Raw genomic sequence first — 22,596 nt, 5'->3', positions numbered from 1 at the left:
CAAGGCCTAGCAACATGCTAAACTCGCTGCACACTTCAGCCTCCTACGGACGTATCCTTCACATGCAAAAGAGAAAGTTTCAATGCTCCATGGCGCCGAGTTTCGGTCGCCTTAGGATGGTCGCGAACATTCCATCGTCCGCATACAAACCTATGTATGAGTACCGAATTCTTCGAGTTAGCAATTCCCCTCACCTCTGTGAGCTTTGCACAACTCTTTCGGTCGCTGAGCAACTCATTCCACCTTGCATGGTCTTATCCTTTACCAAGCATCTCGCTTGCTTTGAGCACCATCAAGTATAGTTGTCAACGTTGAGCCATAGCTCAAACTCAGCAATCCCAACCTTTGTGCACTCCGCATTCTTCCAAGCTTGCTTGTTCTCGTAGTGCCTCTTGCGCGAAGGGTTGGCCATTCCTTTGAATGCCAATCTCAGATGCCCGCTCCTCCGAGCGACTCCTTTTCCCTACATCTTCATGCCCGTTTTCCCCCAAACGGCCGCGCGTGTGCTGACTGCCCTCAACGCAGCCCCGCTAGGTCCCCCACGTTTGCATGCCAAGTGTTTCTATGAGTGCTTGTCCCACTGTGATACCATCTGTCACGGACTTAGCTGGTTTTACCTAAGTCGTGTGGCACCCTTGCGTGTCCATCCGCAAAGGTCAGCCTCCCCGAAACCTCCCATGGTCCCTTAGGACCTACAAAAGAGAAAACGGGTTAGAGAAAGCCCCTCACTCGAGATCTACAAGCAAACATTCCAGGAAATACTTCATAGACAATGCAAATTATAAACAGACTTTACAAGCTCTGAACGGTTACACAAACAAAGGGTCAAAATGGTCCACTACAGACCGAATATCTCTCACAAGTGTCTACATGACACGACCTTTATTTATAAGCCTAAGAAGGCCACCAAACCCAACTAAAATGGGGCTATTAAGCCTTCGATCGTTCCTTTACATGCTATGCAAAGCATGAATAAGCAAAAAGACACGAACATACATAAGTACTACATCAAACATCCTGTTTAGAACTTTGTCCGTGACATAGTGTCAAGCAATGGTACCGCCCAGACTAGCGGTGGTACCGCCAGTGCTCAGGGCGGCAAGCGGTGGTATCGCCAGTACCCTGAAAACGGGGAGATTTGAATTTTTGGCTCCATTTTTGAAGCCATTTAGGGCCTATAAATACCCCACATATTCTTGCTTAGAATAGCAAGAAAAAGAAACAAAAACCTATGATTTTAAATGTGTAAACTCTCTTAAAGTGTTAAATCTTTTCTCCTTGAGTTTATAAGTCTTTCGAAGGGAGGAGTGAGGTCTTGTTGTGAAAGAAAGATGTGAAGGTTCTCTCCTGAGCTTGTGAAAAGGAGAAAAGGTTGTATCAAGGGTAGTTGATCTTCGCCCGTTAAAAAGAAAATCAGTAGTGAAAGCCAATGGTCTCGAGGGAAGAGGAATCGGGAGTGGATATAGGTTAGAACGACCGAACTACTATAAATTTGGTTTGCATTTTCCTTTATGCTTTTCATTCTTATTACTAACTGATTTAGTTGCTCACTACCTCTACTCACATTATAAGTTAAACATATTTCCGATACAAGTTTCATCGAACAAACTTTCAAACCAAAATTTTTCGAAAGCACTAATTCACCCCCCTACCCCTCCGCCCCCCACTCTCAGTGCCTTTACGATCCTAACAGTTGGTATCAGAGCAACGTTCTCTCGGTTGGTTTAACACCCAAGAGAGATTAAATGACTTTCTTTGGCAATCAAGAGGGTCACTCTATCACTCATCCTCCTATATTTAGTGCGACGGACTACACTTATTGAAAAACATGAATGTCGTTGAATGTGGTTTTCAAAAATCCTCTAGACCAATGAATGAATGAAATGATCCAGAGAAGAAAACGTTTTCTTTAAATACTATAGCTATGAACATTTTATTTTGTGCTTTAAACAAAAATGAGTTTAATCGTGTTTCTATATGTGAAACTGCACATGATATTTGACACACATTTGAAATTACACATGAAGGCATAAGTAAAAGAATCTAAGATAAATATTTTGGTACATGGTAATGAATTATTTAGAATGAAGCCAAGTGAAACCATTGGTGACATATACACCCGTTTTACGAATGTTGTCAATGGTGTTTGAAAGCCCTTGGTAAATGTTATACTAATTTTGAATTGGTTAATAAAATTTTAAGATCCCTTCTAAAAAGTTGGGATCCAAATGTGACTATAATTCAAGAAGCAAAAGACTTGAACAATTTTCTTCTTGAAGAACTTATGGGATCATTAATGACCTATAAAACGACTTGAAAGGCACATGACGAACAAGAGGATAACCTTCCAAAAAACAAGAAGGATATTACACTTAGAACCAAAAAAGACCACTCGAGTGAAAGCTCAAGTGATGATGATGACATATAACTCCTCACAAGAAAATTTAAAATTTTCATAAAAAGAAACAAAACAAATCCTGTAAAACAAGACTCTAAAAATAAAAACGAACTCAAAAAGGACACAATCAATTTGCTATGAATGCAAAAAGCCAGAATACTTAAAAAATGAGTATCCACAACTGAAGAAGAAGCTGCTAGCACAAAAGAAGAAGAAAGCACTCAAGGCAACTTGGGACGAATCAAGTGCATCAGAAGACGAAGAGCAAACCAATGAAAATTAAGTGGCGAACTACGCATTAATGGCTTTTAACAATGTGGGATGTGACTCAACTAAAACGTTTTTACCTTACAATGAATTACTTAATGTATTTCATGATTTGAATGATAAACTTAAGATATTTGATAAAAAATATAAATTGCTAAAACAGGATTATATTTTCCTTTCTAGTGAATTTGATAAATTGAAAAATGAGTATGACAATTGTTTGTTAACATTCTGCACTAAATGTAAAGAGTTAGACACATTCAAAAAGAAAAATATATTGTTACAACAAACATTAGAAAATTTTAAAATTAGAAACAAATCATTACACATAATTTTTGCTAGCAATGGTTGTGCACATAGAAAGGAAGGAATTGGCTTCGTAAGTAGTAATACTCAACAAAAGCCAACTATATTTGTAAACAAACCCCCATTACATGTTCCCCCTAAAGTTAAATGTAAGTTTTGTGATAGATGTGGTCATTATGCTTATAAATGTTCATTCAAAAAATATAGCTCACATAAATTAATTTGGGTTCCTAAAGGAACCATAAATGATTCTATGCCAAAAGTCAAGAAAGATAGATCTAACCATGAGGGACTCAAAGTTAAATGGGTACCTAAGGCAAACCCCCCTTTCTTGTAGATATGTTTATAATCGAAAGCTAGGAGAAAAGAAAATATATTAATAGTAGATGCTCAAGGCATATGACCGGAGATGCAACACACTTCTTAAAACTCACTAGTCGAAACAATAATAATAAAGGAAAAATCATTGAAATTAAAATTATTGGTAACAAATCAAATCTTTGATTGAAGATAGTAGATAGTTTAAAACATAACCTACTAAGCATTAGTCAATTGTGTGATAAGGGATCTAACATTAAATTTGAATCTAATGCTTACATCATAGAGATACCATATAAAAATCTATGATCGCTTTAAGAAGCGATAATAGTTACACTATTGATCTTGATAATTGTCATGACGTAACTTGTTTTTCGGTTTCAAACGATGATGCATGGCTCTGGCATAGAAGACTAGGGTATGCTAGTATGAAATCAATCGCACAAATGCTAGTAAAAGGAATGCATTTTTCTTGAAAATTTCTCTATCTCTAAAGCTTATCGAGTTTTTATTAAGTGATCCTTGGTCATTGATGAATCTATTAATGTTATTTGAATCTCTTGAACTAGAAAATGATTTTGATGATGATTTTGAATTTTATAATTTGATTTCCTCTCCAAAGTAACTTAGATACATCTACTTCCAAAGAATCCTTACCCAAGAAAATGAAGTATGTATATGCACATTCTAAAGAGCTAATCATTGGAGACACATCAAAAGGTGTTCAAACTCGCTTTTCTTTAAAAAATATTTATTTAAATCTATGAATCGGAACTTTTACTATTTATTCTCATATGATTCTTTCGTTTTATTAAAGAGAATATTTATCAAAATGAATCATGACTTTTTGGTATTCAGGACTTGAGATTTATATGACTTATTTGTATTCATGAATTGTAATACCTAATCATCAAATTGATCTCTCATGATTTAAATTTATCTTTGATATTAATATCTTTCATGTTATGATTTGAACATTGATATAAATTTTGCACCATTGTATCCTTCCCTTCTTTTTTATAAGGATAAAGGGGAGAAAGAGAAGTGCTAACTTGTACATCACAAAGATAAGCAAAAACTTGCTAATTAGCACATTCCAAAAAGAAGCAAAAACTTACTAACACATCTCAAAAGGAATCAAAAACTTGCTAGTTTGCACATTTTAAAGAGAAGTAAAAACTTGCACTTTTCTCATTTTTGTTGATGACAAAGAGGGAGAAGTTGACTGTACTCTTTGATGACTTAAAATTTTAATGATCTGGAAATATGCATACAATGATATCTTAACTCATGTTTTGAAATTATAATGTATGTATTGATATTTTAACTATGATGTGTTACACATGACTTTTGCAAAGAAAGTCACTATGATTAAAATTGTTTCGACTTAAATTCAAAGACTAACATTATAAGGTTATTATTTTCTGAATTTGAGTTTATTTCAATATGACATATAGACAGGGGAAGTTTAGTTAAAACTCTATCATCAATTGGTTATCATCATCAAAAAGGGAGAGATTGTGAGATTGTTGAATCCCGGATTTTGATAATAAAATCAATTGATGAAGTTATGAACTAATGAGCATTTAAGATGAGTGACGCAGAAGCAATTTCGTTCATGGACCTGAATCATTGAAGCAGAATCAGACATTGGGCCGAAGAGCATAATGTCAGATTGGACATCGGGCCAGAGGATTGGTCAACGTGCCGAAGGATGGACTTCGTGCCATGAGTTTGAGCATCGGGCCAAAAGGATCGGATATTGCGCCAAGAAGATTGGATGCTGCAATAGGCCAACATGCCGATGGATCGGGCAATACGCCGAAGAAAGGACGATGTGCCAAAGGTTCAGACAAAGTGCCAAATAAACAAGAGGACATGCCAGACAACATAGGTTTCAAGATTTGTATTTGTTGTGTCTTGATCGTAGTTTAGACTTTAGAGTTTAATTGAGTTGGTTTATAATATAACCATGCCAACTTGATTAGGAGCCCATTAGGCTTGAATCAGAGTTGAATTGGGTTTATTAGAAGGTCAATTCAATGATCTGAGGTTGGGCCTTGTGATGGCACCACCAGGCCAGGCGGAGAAACCGCTTATGAGCTAGAAAGTACGAAATGTACTTTTCTAGAGAACCCGATAGTGGTACCACTAGGGTCAACGATGGTACCGCCAGGACAGTCTCTCAGACTGTGTCAAGCGGTGATACCGCCGACGCTCAGGGTGGTAGGCAATGGTACCGCCCAGTGCAGGCGATCGTACCGCCCAATGTAGGCGGTGGTATCACCAGTACCTAGAAAACTCGGAGATTTAATGTTTGGCTTTATTTTTTAAGCCATTTGGGGCCTATAAATACCTCATTTATTCTTGCTTGGAATAACAAGAAAAAAAAAAACAAAAACTTATGATTTTAAATATGCAAACTCTCTTAAAGTATTGAATCTCTTCCTGCTTGAGTTTAGAAGTCTTTCTAAGGGAGGAGTGAGGTCTTGTTGTAAAAAAGAAGTGTGAAGGTTCTTTCTTGAGCCTGTGAAAAGAAGAAAGGGTTGTAACAAGGGTAGTTGATTTTCGTCCGTTGAAAAGAAGATCGGTAGTGAAAGCCAGTGGCGTCAAGGAAAGAGAAATCGGGAGTGAACGTAGGTCGAGATGACCAAACCATTATAAATATTATTTGTATTTTCCTTTATGCTTTTTATTCTTATTACTAACTGATTTATTTGCTCACTACCTTTACTTGCATTATAAGCGCCTTTATGATACAGGTTTCATCAAACAAACTTTCAAACCAAAATTTTTCTAAAGCACTAATTCACCACCCCCCCCCCCCCTCTTAGTGCCCTATTTTTATAATAGGAGTATCATCCTCGAACTCATCATCCTCATTTAAAAGAGGGGAAAATCGATTTGTAACATTCATAGAATCAGATTTAGAGGTCCTTCCCTTAGCGAGATCTTTGGTAGACACTATCCCCTCGATCTTAGAACGAGTAGGGCTAGCTGAATTGGTCTCCTCCATATTGTCACGAACGGTCGTCGCGCACCCACAACAACTTCGTTCAACGAATTATTTGTCGCTTTTGCATATATGTACTAATGCTTGACAGCATATTTTGCCTTGGTTTTATGTTTTTTTACGTGTAAAAATGTAAGTTCGAATAGGTTGCAACGCTATAGTGTGACTGCTCGCCACGTCGAGCAAAACAGCCCAAAATGACTCCATTTTTGCGTGCCACAACCTATTTTCTGCAGACCGTTGCTGCACGTGAAATGTCAACCATCTCAGCACCCTGGTATCTCTGTTTTGCAGAACCTATAGGGTTGATTCAAATAGAAGTTTGGACAGGTATTTGTGCTCCAAATCTTTCAAAGGTACTAAAAGATAGATCTACAAGTCTATTTTCAAATAAAGCAAGTTTTGCTCAAATCAAAATTCGGTACACTATATTTTGCCTAATTTTATTTCTCATAATGTCCTTTTGTACTTTGGTGTTTATAGGATAATACGAACCTATGCCAAAAATAGGAAAAGGAGTTACGTTTAGAGCTACGATGCTCTTATCGACTCCCAAACGGGACAGACTTATGTTTGATAGTCGTCCAGAAATGGATGGACCATATTATGCTATGATCCCACTTCACCCTCTATGTTTGTTGACATATTATCCATAGTTTTGCTTATGTGTTTCTATGTGCGCTTTGGATAAAAATAAAGTGAATACAATGTCAAATATGACATTTGAGCTTTTGTTCCTTAATTGTTCATTTGATTTCTTTTAAAATATTTCATACGTCATTTATATACTCCGAAATATTTCATGCGTCATTGATATGCTTCAAAATATTTCATATGCCATTTATATGCTCCAAAATATTTCATACACCATTGATATGCTCTGAAATATTCCATACGCCATTGATATACTCCGAATTATTTCATACGCTCTAAAAATACTCTTTATTCTATTGTTATGAATAAAGTATGTTTCAAATAAAATGACATTTACGATTCTGCATCTAATGAGATGATATCCATGAATTCTTATATTTGCCTTACACTATTGATATGCTCCGAAATATTTCTTACATCTTTAATATGCTCTAAAAATACTCTTTACTCTATTGTTATGAACAAAGGATGTTTCGAATGAATAGACATTTGCGATTCTATATCTAATGAGATGATATTCATAAATTCTCGACTTTGCCTTGCACTTTGATACCAAGTTTGTTTGAAACTATCCTCTCTCGCCATGAATACGTTAGTCATTTGTTGAGCTTTGTAGCTCACCCTATTGCTATATAAATTTTTATGGTTAGCTCGTCACTCACTAAAATATTAGGATTAGATTGAGGTAGTGTAAAAAAAGAAGATTTTGGGCAAATATTTATTGGTTGATGGGTTGTTGAATAAGTACACTTTGTGTGTAATAAATATTGTCGATAAATTTAACTTGTATCGTGTAAAAGTTTTAAAAAACATCTTACCTTTGTAATTTTGGAATGTTAAGTTTAATTTACGATGATATAAACTTGTAGTAAATGATTGATTTTGCGATTGTATAGATTTTCACACTGATGGATTTACAAGAGTGGTTGAATAAATAAGAAACATAAGTTCAAATATTATATTTGACGTTGCATTTATTTTATTCTTATCCAAAGCGCACATATAAACTCATAAACAATACTTCGGATATCATATCAAAAACATAAAGGGTGAAGTAGGATCATAACATAATAAGGTCCACACATTTTTGGACGACCACCAAACATAAGTCTCTCATATCTGGGAGCTCCATCCACCCACATCTGGATGAAGTCAACGGGGGTCGGTAGAGTATCGCGGGCTCTAAACATGACTCTCTTTCCCATTTCTAGAAAAGGTTCACATTATCCCACAAACACTAAAATACAAAAGAACATTGTGAGCAATAAAGTTGGCACATATCGGAAGCACATAGAAAACATCGAAAACATACATGTGCCTATATAAAACAATACTTTGCGAACACAAACTTTCGCATAATACATTCAGATATGAAAAGATTTACGGACAAGATCATACAAGAGTTCAAAGCAATCACATAAGGCTCGATTGAAGAAAGAATTCTAGATAAATTCAATTTCAGAAAGATGAAACAAGAATAGGCAAAATTGACAAATGTACCGTTCTGACAGATTTTATAAGGAACATTGTACAAATAATTCAAACAATCAATTATGCTTCAACTTACTCGAGAAATGTATCATTGGAAAGATATACCAATCTACTTTTAGATAAAATAAGTTTTATACAAATTAGACTTTCCAACAGGGAGTTACAAATAATTTGATAACCAAATGTCAGAGAACAAAATCTCTGTTTTGTAGAATCCATAGGGTCGATTCCAATAGATGTTTGGGCAGGGATTTGTGCTCCAAATCTTTCAAGTAAAGTACTAAAAGATAGATCTATGAGTCTAGTTTCCAAAAAATCATGTTTTATACAAACTAGAATTTCCAACAAAGAGTTACAAGCAATATAATAATGAAAGGTCAGAGAATAGTATCTTTGTTTTGTAGAATCTATAGGGTCGATTCAATTATTGGTTTGGATAGGTATGTGCACCAAATCTTTCAAGTAAGGTACTGAAAGATAAATCTATGAGACTATTTTCAAATAAAGCAAGTTTTGCCTAAATCAAATTCGGTATAAAGAGTTATAGTAAGAACAAGACATATAGGCCATAAATCTTAAAAATTCCAGATTTAATGCTTTACATCTAAACAAGAGGGATATAAAATGCAAGGCCAGAACTCTTCAAATTTCTTATAATCAAGGTAAAAGCAAAAATTAGAATTGCAGTGAGAAGGGGTTAGAACACTTGTCTTACAAAAATTTAATTCCCAAATGTGAGGAATTGATCCAAAATCTCAAGCCACAATAAAACTTCTACTTTAATTCCTCTTCCCTTCTCTTCTCAAGTCTACGTTGGTTGCAGCAAGCTTCCTCATTTGATAAGTTTTCCTTTAGTTTTCTATTCTAATTGTTTACGTTTGACTAACACAAAGATGGCAAGGTGGCAAGCATGCATGAAGGAAGCTAATGTGTCATCCATAGAACAAGCATAAGTGGCACCATCATTAAGTTATCTAGTAACACATGTCCTCCATTTTTTTTTAACTTAATACGAATCTTTCACAAATCATATCCAATTGATAAGATTCATATTTAGGTCCCTAGCAATAAACTTTCAATATAAAATCACTTAATGTAAAAGAATTATTAAACAATCCTCATATTTACAAATAGGTCCTTACATTCCAAACAGGTCCTTACATTCCAAACAGGTCCTTACATAAGGACCTGCTTGATATGTTTGATGTGCAAAATATATTGAGGTTTAGTAAATTATATAGTGATCGATGGAAATTTACTTTGATGCAGTGATTGCAAAAGGCGCTCGCCTAGGCGCTCAGGCGAGGCGAGGCCCGAGCGCCTCGCTAATGTCCCAGGCGGCGCGCTTCAAACAGGCGCCGCATGGGCGCTCGCCCGAGCCCAGGCGCTGGGCGCTTCGGGCGAGCGCCTGGGTAAACCGAACCAGAATTTTAGGTCTGGTTCGGTCCTGGTTCGGTTGTTAGTTGGTTCAATCGAACCAACTAAACCGATATAACCCCAACCCTAACCCTAACCCTAACCCAACACTAACTTGCTGTCGCTGCCGCTCTCGATCCCGATCCCGATCGCGATCTCGTCGCTCGCTGCCGCTGCTCGCGCCTCCCGCGAGCCCTCCCGCGAGCCTTCCCGCTGCTCGCGCCTCCCGCGAGCCCTCCCGCTGCTCGCGCCTCCCGCGAGCCCTCTCGCCTCCTGCGAGCCCTCCCGCGAGCCTTCCCGCTGCTCACGCCTCCCTCGAGGCCTCCCGCTGCTCGCGCCTTCCGCTCCCTTTCCCTTTCCCGCTGCCGCCGCCGCTCGCCGCTGCTGCCACTCGCCGCCGCTCGCCGCTGCTTCCTCGTTTCTCCGTCAGCAGGTTTATACTGTTAATGTGATTATATTTATTAATTATATTATATATTTGTATATTTTTATTTAAATTTTTAAATAATTATATTTATTAATTATATTTTATATTTTTATATTTTAGCGCCTCGCTTCGCTCGGGTGAGCGCTTGGGCGAGCGCCTAGCGCCTCAGGCGTTTTTGGACCTTGGCGCCTTTTGGCGCCTAGCGCTTTTTAAATCATTGCTTTGATGTCTTTTAGGAATCTAGGATGATGAGGACATCTGGTCCTCTTACCTCATCTTCTTCTGATTAATTAAGTGGGATGAAAGAGTTGATCGGAGATATCAAATCCGAATGGATAAAGAATAGAATAATTTAAAAAGCTTAGTCCGCCCTTTTTCATTAGTGGGCTTGATCCAATCGTGGCAAAACATTGGATGATGCAAATGGAAAAAATAATTGATATCTTAAATTGCCCTGATAATTAGATCTCTTTTATCACCTTTATGTTGGAAGGAGAGGCTGAACACCAATGGGGAACAATAAAAAGAATTTGTGGAGATCAGGGACAGGAATAGCAAGGACAAGTTTACTAGTAAAACTAACAAACGAAATGAATCAGAAATTGATAACAAGATGACGTCTAGATTTGGGAAAGGAAAATCACTACAAAAGACTCAATCATGTAAAAAATGTGGGTTAAATCATGAAATAAGTTAGTGTTTTCGGGTGACTAAAGCTTGTTTTGCTTGTGGAAAATTGGATCATAAAGTAAAAGGCTGCCCTCTAAACAAGTAGAAAGAGCCACTGCCTCCTCGATGATCAGCCCATGTCAAAGTATATGCTATCACTGAACATACTCCAAAGCTTCTAAATCAGTGGTCGAAGACAATATTCATGTTTCTGATAGAAATGCAAAAGTTTTGATTGACCCTGGTTCCAATCTATCGTTTGTTTCATAGTATTTTCCTTGTCACTTGGGCATTCAACCTAGACCATTGGATTATATGCTATATGTAACTACAACTGTTTGGGATTCTATGACAACAAACTTAATCTACATCTTGTCTGATTTCGTTTGGAGAACACGAATTTTTTGCTTATTTGAGTCTCTTAGAGATCCAAGATTTTGATATTATACTTGGCATGGATTGGCTATCTTCCTATCATGCAAATATAGATTGTCATACCAAAGTGATCACTTTTTACATACAAAAACAGCCCATATTTTATTTTGAGGGTATCAAGCATGATTTACCTCTTTTCCTTATATTAGTACTTCAAGCTCATTGTCTTATGCAAAAAAGGTTATTTTTGTCATCTTGTATATGTAAAGGAGCATCCAGATATCAATAAACATATATTGAAAGAAGTTCATAATTCTAAGTACACCATGCATCCTGATAACACTAAGATGTATAGAGATCTCAAAAGTAATTGTTTGACTTATTAGTAAATCAAAGTAGATCGCCAGAGACTTAAAGGTTTGTTGCAAAATTTAGATATTCCTGAATGAAAACGATAATGTGTTACCATGGACTTTATTTTTGATCTACCCAAAACCTTTAGAAAGCATGAAGTATTTTATGTTTTACTACTTGGAAAGTATATACCAACTCCCTCTCATGTCATTAAGTATAAGCCGATTGTAATCGATAAAGACTTGTCTTACATAGAAAAGTCCACTCAGATCATTGATAAGAAAGAAAAGATCCTAAGAAATAGAATTATTCATCTAGGTAAAGTGATTTGAAAGCATCATTCTATTGACAAAACTACTTGAGAGATAAAGGAAGAAATAAAAAAAGTGTCTCCTCATCTTTTAATCGATGAAGGTTTGATAAATTTAGATAACTAAATTTTACTTTTAAGGGGTTGAAGAGTGTAATATCTCTCATTTCTAAAATTTTTGTAAGAACCTATTTGTAAATATGAGGAGTGTTTAATAATTCTTTTACATTAAATGATTTTATATTAAAAATTTATTGCTAGGGACCTAAATGTGAATCTTAACAATTGGATATGATTTGTAAAAGATTCATATTAAATTAAAAAAAATTAGAGGACATGTGTCACTAGCTAACCTAAGGATGATGCCACTTATGCTTATTATATGGATGACACATAAGCTTCCTTCATACATGCTTGTCACGTTGTCATCTTTGTGTTAGCCAAACCTACACAATTAGAGGAGAAAACTAAAGAAAAACTTACCAAATAAAGAAACTTGCTACAACAAACGTAGACTTGAGAAGAGAAGGGAAGAGGAAATGAAGTAGAAGAATAAGTTTTATTTTGGCTTGAGGTTTTAGATCAATTCCACAAACTTATGAATGAAATTTTTCTAGGGCAAGTGTTCTAACCTTTTTCTACTGCAATTCTAATCTCTACTTTTGCCTTGATCATAAAAAATTTGAGGAGTTCTGGCCTTACATCCGATATCCCTCTCGTTTAGACGGAAAGTTTTAAATCTAAAATTTTTTAGATTTATGACCTATCTGCCTTGTTCTTGCTATAACTCTTTGTAGCGAATTCTAATTTGGGCAAAACATGCTTTATCTGAAAATAGACTCGTAGATCTTTCTTTCTATACCTTGATTGAAAGATTCAGAGTTAGTTAGACTGCCCAAATTTTTATTTCGACTGACATTAAGAATTCTGCAAAATAGGAATCGTGATTTATAACGTTATCGATACTAAACTGCTTATAACTCCATGTAGGAAACTCTGATCAGTGCAAAATATACTTTATTGGAAAATAGACTCGTAGATCTATCTTTCGATACCTTACTTCAAATATTTAGAGCACAAATCCCTGCCCAAACATCTATTGGAATCAACCCTATAGATTCGACCAAACAGAGATTTTGTTCTTTGACCTTTGGTTACCAAATTATTTGTAACACCCTGTTAGAAATTCTAATTTGTATAAAATTTGTTATATCAGAAAGTAGATTGGTATATCTTTCCAATAATACCTTTCTTCAGTAAATTGAAGCATAATTGTCCTAATTATTTGTACAATATTCCTCACATAATTTGCCAGAATAGAACTTTTGTCAGTTTTACTTATTCTTGTTTCATCTCTTCGAAATTGAATCCATCTAAAATTCTTTCTTCAATTGAGCCTTATGTAATTGCCTTGAACTCTTGTATGTCGTTTACCTTGGCTCTTTCCATATCTGAATGTATTATGCGAAAATTTGTGTTTACATCGTATTGTTTCATATAGGCATATGTATGATTACGTTGTTTCGCATGTGCTTCCAATATGTACCAATTTTATTATTCATAATATCCTTTTGTCCTCCGGTGTTTGTGGGATAATGTAAACATTTACCAGAAATGATAACGGGAGTTATGCTTAGAGCCCGCGATGCTCTGCTAGCCCCCTTTAATTTCATCAAACGTGGGTGGATGGAGCTCCTAGACGTAGGAGACTTATGTTTGGTGGTCATCTAAAAATGAATGGATCATATTATATGATGATCTCACTTCACCCTCTATGTTTTTGATATATCCAAAGTAATGCTTATGAGTTTATATGTTTTTTGGATAAGAATAAAATGAATACAACGTCAAACATGACATTTGAGTTTATATTTCTTATTTGTTCTTTTGATATGCTCCGAAAGGTTCGTTATGCCTTTGATATGCTTCAAAATATTTCTTATGCCATTGACATGCTCCGAAATATTTCATACACCATTGATATGATTCGAAATATTTTATGCGTCATTGATATGCTCTAAAATGTTTTATGTCATTGATATGCTTTGAACTATTCCTTACTCTAATGATATACTCTAAAATACTCATTACTCTATTGTTATGAACAAAAGATGTTTCGAATAAAATGACATTACTGATTCTGCACCTAATGAGATGATATCCATGGATTCTTATATCTCTGCTTTACATTTTGATACTAAATTTGTTTGACTAAATTTTACTTTTAAGGGGGGAAGAGTGTAATATCTCCTATTTCTGAAATTTTTATAAGGACCTATTTGTAATGTAAAGGCCTATTTATAAATATGAGTATTGTTTAATAATTCTTTGGCATTAAATGATTTTATATTAAAAATTTATTGCTAGGGAACTAAATGTGAATCTTAGCAATTGAATATGATTTGTGAAAGATTCATATTAAGTTTTAAAAAAAATGTAGAGCATATGTCACTAGCTAACCAAAGGATAGTGCCACTTATGCTTATTCTATGAATGAATGACACATAAGCTTCCTTCATACATGCTTGCCACCTTGTCATCTTTGTATTAGTCAAACCTAAACAATTAGAGGAGAAAACTAAAGGAAAATTTACCAAATGAGGAAACTTGCTGCAACTAATGTAGACCGAAGAATAGAAGGGAAAAGGAATTGAAGTAGAATAAGTTTTGTTTTGGATTGAGGTTTTGGATCAATTCCTTACAACTTGGGAAAGAAATTTTTCTAGGGCAAGTGTTGTAACCCTTTTCTACTATAATTTTAATCTATGCTTTTGCTTTAATTATAAAAAATTTGAAGAGTTCTAACCTTGCATCTAATATAAATCTCGTTTAAATATAAGCTTTGAATCTGAAATTTTCGAGATTTATGAACTATCTATCTTGTTCTTTTGTTATAACTCTTTGTACCGAATTCTTATTTAGGCAAAACTTACTTTATTTGAAAATAGACTCGTAGATCTTTCTTTCTATACTTTGATTGAAAGATTTATAGTACAAATGTCTACCCAAACTTCCATTTGAATCGACCATATAGATTCTGCAAAACAGAGATACTATTCTCTGACCTTTTGTTACTATATTGATTATAACTCTCTATTGGAAATTCTAATTGGTATGAAACATGATTTTTTGGAAACTAGATTCGTAGATCTAGCTTTCAATACTTTACTTGAAAGATTTGGAACACAAATACATGCCCAAACTTCTATTTGAATTGACCCGATTATACAAAACAAAGATACTATTCTCTGATCTTTCGTTACTATATTGCTTGTAAACTCTTTGTTATAAATTCTAATTTGTATAAAACATGATTCTTTGAAAACTAAACTCATAGATTTATTTTTTAGTACTTTACTTGAAAGATTTGGAGCACAAATCTCCACCCAAACATCTATTGGAATCGACCCTATAGATTCTGCAAAACAGAGATTTTGTTCTCTGACCTTTGGTTACCAAATTATTTGTAACTCCTTGTTGAAAACTCTAATTTATATAAAATTTAAAATATTTCATATGCCATTGATATGCTCCGAAATATTTCATACGCAATTGAGATGCTCCAAAATAGTTCATATACTATTGATATGCTCCAAAATATTTCATATACCATTGATATACTCCGAAATATTTTATACACCATTGATATCCAAAATATTTCATACGTCATTTATATGCTCTGAAATATTTCATACGCCATTGATATGCTCTGAAATATTTTATACGCCATTGATATGCTCCAAAATATTTCTTATACTTTTAATATACTCCAAAATACTCCTTACTCAATTATAATGAACAACGTATGTTTCAAATGAAACAACATTTACGATTTTATATCTAATGAGATAATATCCATAAATTCTTGTATCCCTGTCTTGCATTTCGATACCAAGTTTGTTTGAAACTATCCTCTCGCCATGGATACATTAGTCGCTTACTGAGCTTTGTAGCTCACCCCGGTGCTATATAAATTTTTCAAGTTAACTTATCACTCGCTAAAATATAAGATTGGGCTAAGACAGTGGAAAACTATTCAAATTTTGAGCAAGTCTTGTTGGTTGATATATTGTTGTTGTATAAGTGCATTTTGCATATAATGAAATATTATCGATGAATCAGAATTTATGTATCACGTAAAAGCTTTAAAAGACCTCTCAAGTTTAGAATTTTGGAACGTTAAGTTTAGTTTACGATGATATGAACTAGTGGTAAATGGTTGGTTTTACGATTGTATATATTCTCACATTGGTGAATTAATAAGTGTTGTTAATGCTATGTTAAGTTGGCTTTGGGTTTCCTGAATTATCGAGTGATGTGGTGTATGATTATAAACTACACAGGTTTTATATATGTAAAAAAAGTTTGAATGTTTTCAATATCCTTAAATGTTAGTTTGGATCCTGGATTGGATTCTTAATGAATAATAAATTTTCTAGATTTAAGATAGGTTCACGTCTCTTGAATGTGTTAAATTTGGGGGGTATAACATAGTGAAATATCCCTCATTTCTGAAATTTTTGTAAGGACCTATTTATAAATATAAGGATTGTTTAATAATTCTTATGCATTAAATGATTTTATACCGAAAGTTTATCGCTAGAGACCTAAATGTGAATCCTAACAATTGAATACGATTTGTGAAAGATTTATATTAAGTTAAAAAAAATAGAGGATATGTGTCACTAGCTAAGCTAAGGATGGTGCCACTTATGCTTGTTCTATGAATGATATATAAGCTTTCTTCATGCATACTTGCCACTTTGTGCTAGCCAAACCGAAGCAATTAGAGAAGAAAACTAAAGGAAAACTTACCAAATGAGGAAACTTGGTGCAACCAACGTAGACTTGAGAAGATAAGGGAAGAGGAATTGTAGTAGAAGAAGTTTTGCTTTGGCTTAAGGTTTTGAATCAATTCCTCACATTTGGGAATTAAATTTTTTTGAAGTGTTCTAACTCTTTTTTATTGTAATTATAATCTCTGCTTTTGCCTTGATTATAAGAATTTTGAAAAGTTATGGCCTTACATCTGATAAATCTCGTTTAGTTATAAAACTTTGAATCTGGAATTTTCAAGATTTATGACCTATCTGTCTTGTTCTTGTTATAACTCTTTGTACTGAATTCTTATTTGGTCAAAACTTGCTTTATTTGAAAATAGGCTCATAGATCTTTCTTTCCATGTCTTAATTGAAAGATTTGGACTACAAATGTCTACCTAAACTTCTATTTGAATCGACCCTATAGATTCTGCAAAACAAAGATACTATTCTCTGACCTTTCGTTACTATATTGCTTTTAACTCTTTATTAGAAATTCTAATATATATGAAACATGATTTATTGGAAACTAGACTCGTAGATATATTTTTCAGCACCTCACTTAAAAGATTTGGAGCACAAATCCCTACCCAAACATCTATTAGAATCGACCCTATGGATTCTGCAAAATAGAGATTTTGTTCTCTGACCTTTGATTACCAAATTATTTGTAACTCTTTATTGGAAACTTTAATTTGTATAAAACTTGTTTTATCTAAATGTAAATTGGTATATCTTTCCAATGATACCTTTCTTGAGTAAATTGGAGCATAATTGATTATTCGAATTATTTATACAATGTGTCTCCCAGAATCTGCCAGAACAAAACTTTTGTCATTTTTGCATATTCTTGTTTCATCTCTTTGAAATTGAATTCATCTAGAATTCTTTCTTCAACTGAGCCTTATGTGATTACCTTCAAATCTTGTATGCTCTTATCCCTAATTCTTTTAATATTTGAACACATTATGCGAAAGTTTGTATTTGCATCGTATTGTTTCAGATAAGCACATGTATGTTTTCATTGTTTCGCATGTGCTTTTGATATGTGCCAATTTTATTGCTCACAATATCCTTTGGTACTCCGATGTTTGTGAGATAATGTGAACCTTTGCCAAAAATAAGAAAGGAAGTTATGTTTAAAGCCTGCGATGCTTTGCCGCCCCCCTTTGACTTCATCCAAACGTAGATGGATGGATCTCCCAAACGGGGTAGACTTACGTTTGATGGTCGTCTAGAAATGGATGGTCCATATTATATTATGATCTCATTTCACCTGTCATATTTGTTGATATGTTATCCAAAGTTTTGCTTATGTGTTCCTATATGCGCTTTGGATAAAAATAAACTGAATGCACCGTTAAATATGACATTTAAGCTTATGTTTCTCATTTGTCCTTTCGATATGTTGTGATACCATCTCTGTCACACACTCCAAATTAACGCAATCAAAAGGTGTGAACCTATCTTCAATCAAGAATATTATAATTAATCAAAAATCCACTCCAAAATCTAAACTAACATTTAAGGACACTGAAAAACTTTCAAACATCATTCATATCTATAAAACATGTGTAGCTTAAAATCATATACCACCTCACTCGATAATTCACGAAACCCAACGTCAACTTAACAAAACATTAACTACACTTATAAATTCACTAGTGTGAGAATCTATATAATAGCAAAACCAATCATTTACTACAAGTTCATATCGTTATAAAACTAAACTTAACATTCTAAAATCCCAAACATGAGAGGTATTTTTAAACGTTTACAAGATACACCAATCCAAATTTGTTAACAACATTTCATTACAAGCAAAGGGTACTTATACAACAACAACACATAAACCCACAAAGATTTGCCCAAAATCCGAATAGTTTTTCATTGCCTCAGCTAATTTCCAACATTTTAGTGAGCGACAAGCTAACTTAAAAATTTTATATAGCAATGGAGTGAGCTACAAATCTCAACAAGCGACTAACATATCCATGGCGAGAGAGAATAGTTTCGAACAAACATAGTATCAAAATGCAAGATAGGGATGCAAGAATTCATAGATATCATCTCAGTAAATATTTAATCGCAAATATCATTTCATTCAAAACATATTTAGTTCATAACAAATGGAGTAAAAAGTATTTTTGGAACACATCAAAGGCGTCAGAAATATTTCGGAGCATATCAATAGCGTATGAAATAATTCAGAGCATATCAATAGCATATAAAACATTTTGAAGCATATCAATGGCATATGAAATATTTTGAAGCATATCAATGACGTATGAAATATTTCGGAGCATATCAATGGTATATGAAATATTTCAAAGAATATCAAATGAACAAATAAGGAACATAAGCTCAAATGTAATATTTAAAGTTGCATTCATTGATTTTTTATCTAAATCGCACATAGGAACACATAAGCAACACTTTAGATAACATGTTAACAAACATAGCGGGTGAAGTGAGATCATAACATAATATGGTCCATCTATTTTTAGACGACCATCAAACATAAGTCTGCCCCATCTAGGAGCTCCATCCACCCACGTCTAGATGAAGTCAAAGGGGGCCGGTAAAGTATCGCGAGCTCTAAACATAACACTCTTTTCCATTTCTGACAAATGTTCACATTATACCACAAACACCGGAGTACAAATGGACATTGTGAGCAATAAAATTGGCACATATCAGAAACACATACGAAACAACGAAAACATACATATGCCTATATGAAACAATACGATGCAAACACAAACTTTCGCATAATGCGTTCAGATATGAAAAGAGTTAGGGACAAGGTAGATAGGTCATAAATCTCGAAAATTTCAGATTCAAAGCTTTATAATTAAACGAGATTGATATCAAATGCAAGGCCAAACTCTTTAAATTTCTTATAATCAAGGTAAAAGCAGAGATTAGAATTGTAGTTGAAAAGGGTTAAAACACTTGCCTTAGAAAAATTTGATTACCAAATGTGAGGAATTGATCCAAAACCTCAAGCTAAAGCAAAACTTCTTCTTCTACTTCAATTCCTCTTCCCTTATCTTCTCAAGTCTATGTTGGTTGCAGTAAATTTCCTCATTTAGTAACTTTTCCATTAGTTTTCTCCTCTAATTGCTTAGATTTGGATAACACAAAGATGGCAAGGTGGCAAGCATTCATGAAGGAAGCTTATGTATCATCCATAAAACAAGCATAAGTGGCACCATCATTAGGTTCTAGTGACACATGTCCTCCATTTTTTTTTTAACTTAATATGAATCTTTCACAAATGATATCTAATTACTAAGATTCACATTTAGGTCCCTAGAAATAAATTTTCAATATAAAATCATTTAATGTAAAATAATTATTAAACAATCCTCATATTTACAAATAGATCCTTACATTACAAACAAATCATTATAAAAATTTAAAAAATGAGGGATATTACACTCTCCCCCTTTAAAAATATAATTTAGTCATCTAAATTTATCATACCTCCATCGATAAAAAGATAATGAGACACTTTCTTAATTTCTTCCTCTAGCTCTCAAGTAGTTTCGTTAATAGAATGATGCTTTCAAATCATTTTAACTAGAGGAATAATCCTATTTCTTAGGATCTTTTCTTTTTTATCAATGATTTAAGTGGACTTTTCCACATAAGATAAGTCTTTCTCGATCACAATCAGCTTATACTTAATGATATGAGAGGGATCCGGTATATACTTTCTAAGCATTGAAACATAAAATACATCATATTTCATACCAATTAGAATTTCCAACAAAGAGTTACAAGCAATATAGTTACGAAAGGTCGGAGAATAGTATCTCTGTTAGAAATTCTAATTTGTACGAAACATGATTCTTTAGAAACTAGACTCGTAGATATATCTTTCAATACCTTACTTGAAAGATTTGGAGCACAAATACCTACCCAAACTTCTATTTGAATCGACCCTATAGATTCTGCAAATTTAGTGATAAATGTAGGCGTATATAATTGTTATTTGAATAGTAATTATTATACTCAAATCTTAAAGTTTTGACACCTAATCTAGCATCTAAACTCTTTTCTTTGTAGGTGATTCACAATCAACGAAAGCAACTTCTTTTGATGAAGGAATATACGATAAAGTTATCCTCAACAAATCAGAAAAGATAAATTTAATTTTGAATCCTTGTAACCTTGAATTTCTATTTATTCATGGCTTATATATGCTTTTTTTTATTTAAATATAATTTTATACTTATAAATTATGATAAAAAATCATAAAAATAGGGTTTTATTAATTTCGAGTAATTCTTGGCCCTTTTTCATATTACCAATGTATTGACACACGATAGACTGTTACACACCGGTCTAACGATGGATCGATACGATCAACTTGCAGGAAACGATGTTCCTTGATATGAAGGTCCAAAGAACAAGAAATAAAGACCTTTTGATAGGTCCCAACTAGTTAGACAAAAACCTCTATTTTTCAGCCAAATAATTGTAAAATACGTTACCCAAACCAAAAAAAAATTAGAGTCTAAGCCAACATACATGGATCAACAACTAGGATTACACAAAGTTGAATTTCCAATTGTCCTATGTAGTCTACAGTATAACTTATCAAGTACAAACAACTGTCATTAGCTTCTGTAATTCAACCTTGTATTTCTTGTTGCATTAGCCTCGCAATAACTTGAGGCTACTTCTAGAGTATCAAGGAAAACTAAAAACTAACAATACTCCAACTGTGTAAAATGTCTGATCCCAAGCATCAGCTGGAACAATTTCTTAAGGCCCAAAAACAGAGTCTACCAAAGCAGACACAGTTTAGGTCCCCCAAAGAAAATTCAAGAACTAGCTATCCATCTTTTGTCCTTTTAATTTTCATCGACTAGTCTAGAAAACACGAAGCGATACCAACCACATCACTGATTCATGCACTTATTATACGTAGTAAGATCACACCGTAATGTGCAATTAATTAGATAATATGGAGAAAACAAAAAGGAGCTAAAACATTATGTCAAACAGCCATTTAATAGATTCAATTAGAAAGGCGGCATCTATATCATATCCCTAATATCTACAAATGATGCAAAGACAAAGATAACGTAATAAGCACCGATGAATGATCTAGAATAGATCGAAATAGAGAAAAAAAACACTTCATATCAATTTTTGTTTAACTAGGTAAGATTGCGAACAAAGCGTACATGAACATTCCAAAAGAAAATTGTCTAATGATACCTTGAGCAGCTGAACAGAGAGAGTAAGACATCAAGACGGGAGGTTTCCGTCGGTGGGGCGAGGACTGCAAAGGAACGCGACGAGGTCGGCTAGGGTTTAAGCGTTCTGCCACGGCAGCGTAAAACAATCCAACGGAGGTGTTCTATTATTTGGAAGGAGAAATTTCTTCCCACGGCCCTTTAACCCCGCTGGCCACACCGAGGGTCCCACCCACTGAGGTCAGTCGGGGTGGGGGACGATGGCATAGGCGTCTGTTTGAGTCTGAGGTATGTCACACGTTGGGCAATTTATAGAAAATTTTTCTAACCATTGATTTTTTTTATTTTTTTTTAGGAATCGTTTTTTTACCGGAGGCATTCTTTTTAAGGCGAGATTGCCTCCATTTTTTTTAAATTTTCCTCGCAGCCGGACAAGTATTCTCAACCACTATTTTACTAATTATTTTATACTTTAAAGCTCATTCAATTTAATCGAATGTCCGATCGATTCAGAATAAATAGTATTTAGAAATTACATCATATTAATATATATTAATTTATAGCA

At 34.2% G+C, this 22,596-nt stretch overlaps 1 long non-coding RNA gene across 1 annotated transcript in view; it reads right to left on the bottom strand.

Annotated features, from left to right (window-relative positions):
* LOC103973923 (uncharacterized) overlaps window positions 1–22,264 on the bottom strand; it is a 31,408-nt gene extending 9,144 nt beyond the window's left edge. The window contains exon 1 of the long non-coding RNA XR_010475897.1: window positions 22,054–22,264. This is a non-coding gene — a long non-coding RNA (uncharacterized LOC103973923). The remainder of the gene's footprint in view (window positions 1–22,053) is intronic.
* Between the last annotated feature and the right edge of the window lie 332 nt (window positions 22,265–22,596).

This window comes from Musa acuminata, chromosome BXJ1-1 (assembly GCF_036884655.1).
Source record: "Musa acuminata AAA Group cultivar baxijiao chromosome BXJ1-1, Cavendish_Baxijiao_AAA, whole genome shotgun sequence".
NCBI lineage: Eukaryota > Viridiplantae > Streptophyta > Magnoliopsida > Zingiberales > Musaceae > Musa > Musa acuminata.
The sequence above is the reverse complement of the archived record's forward strand: the minus strand, read 5'-3'. Positions and strand labels throughout refer to the sequence as shown.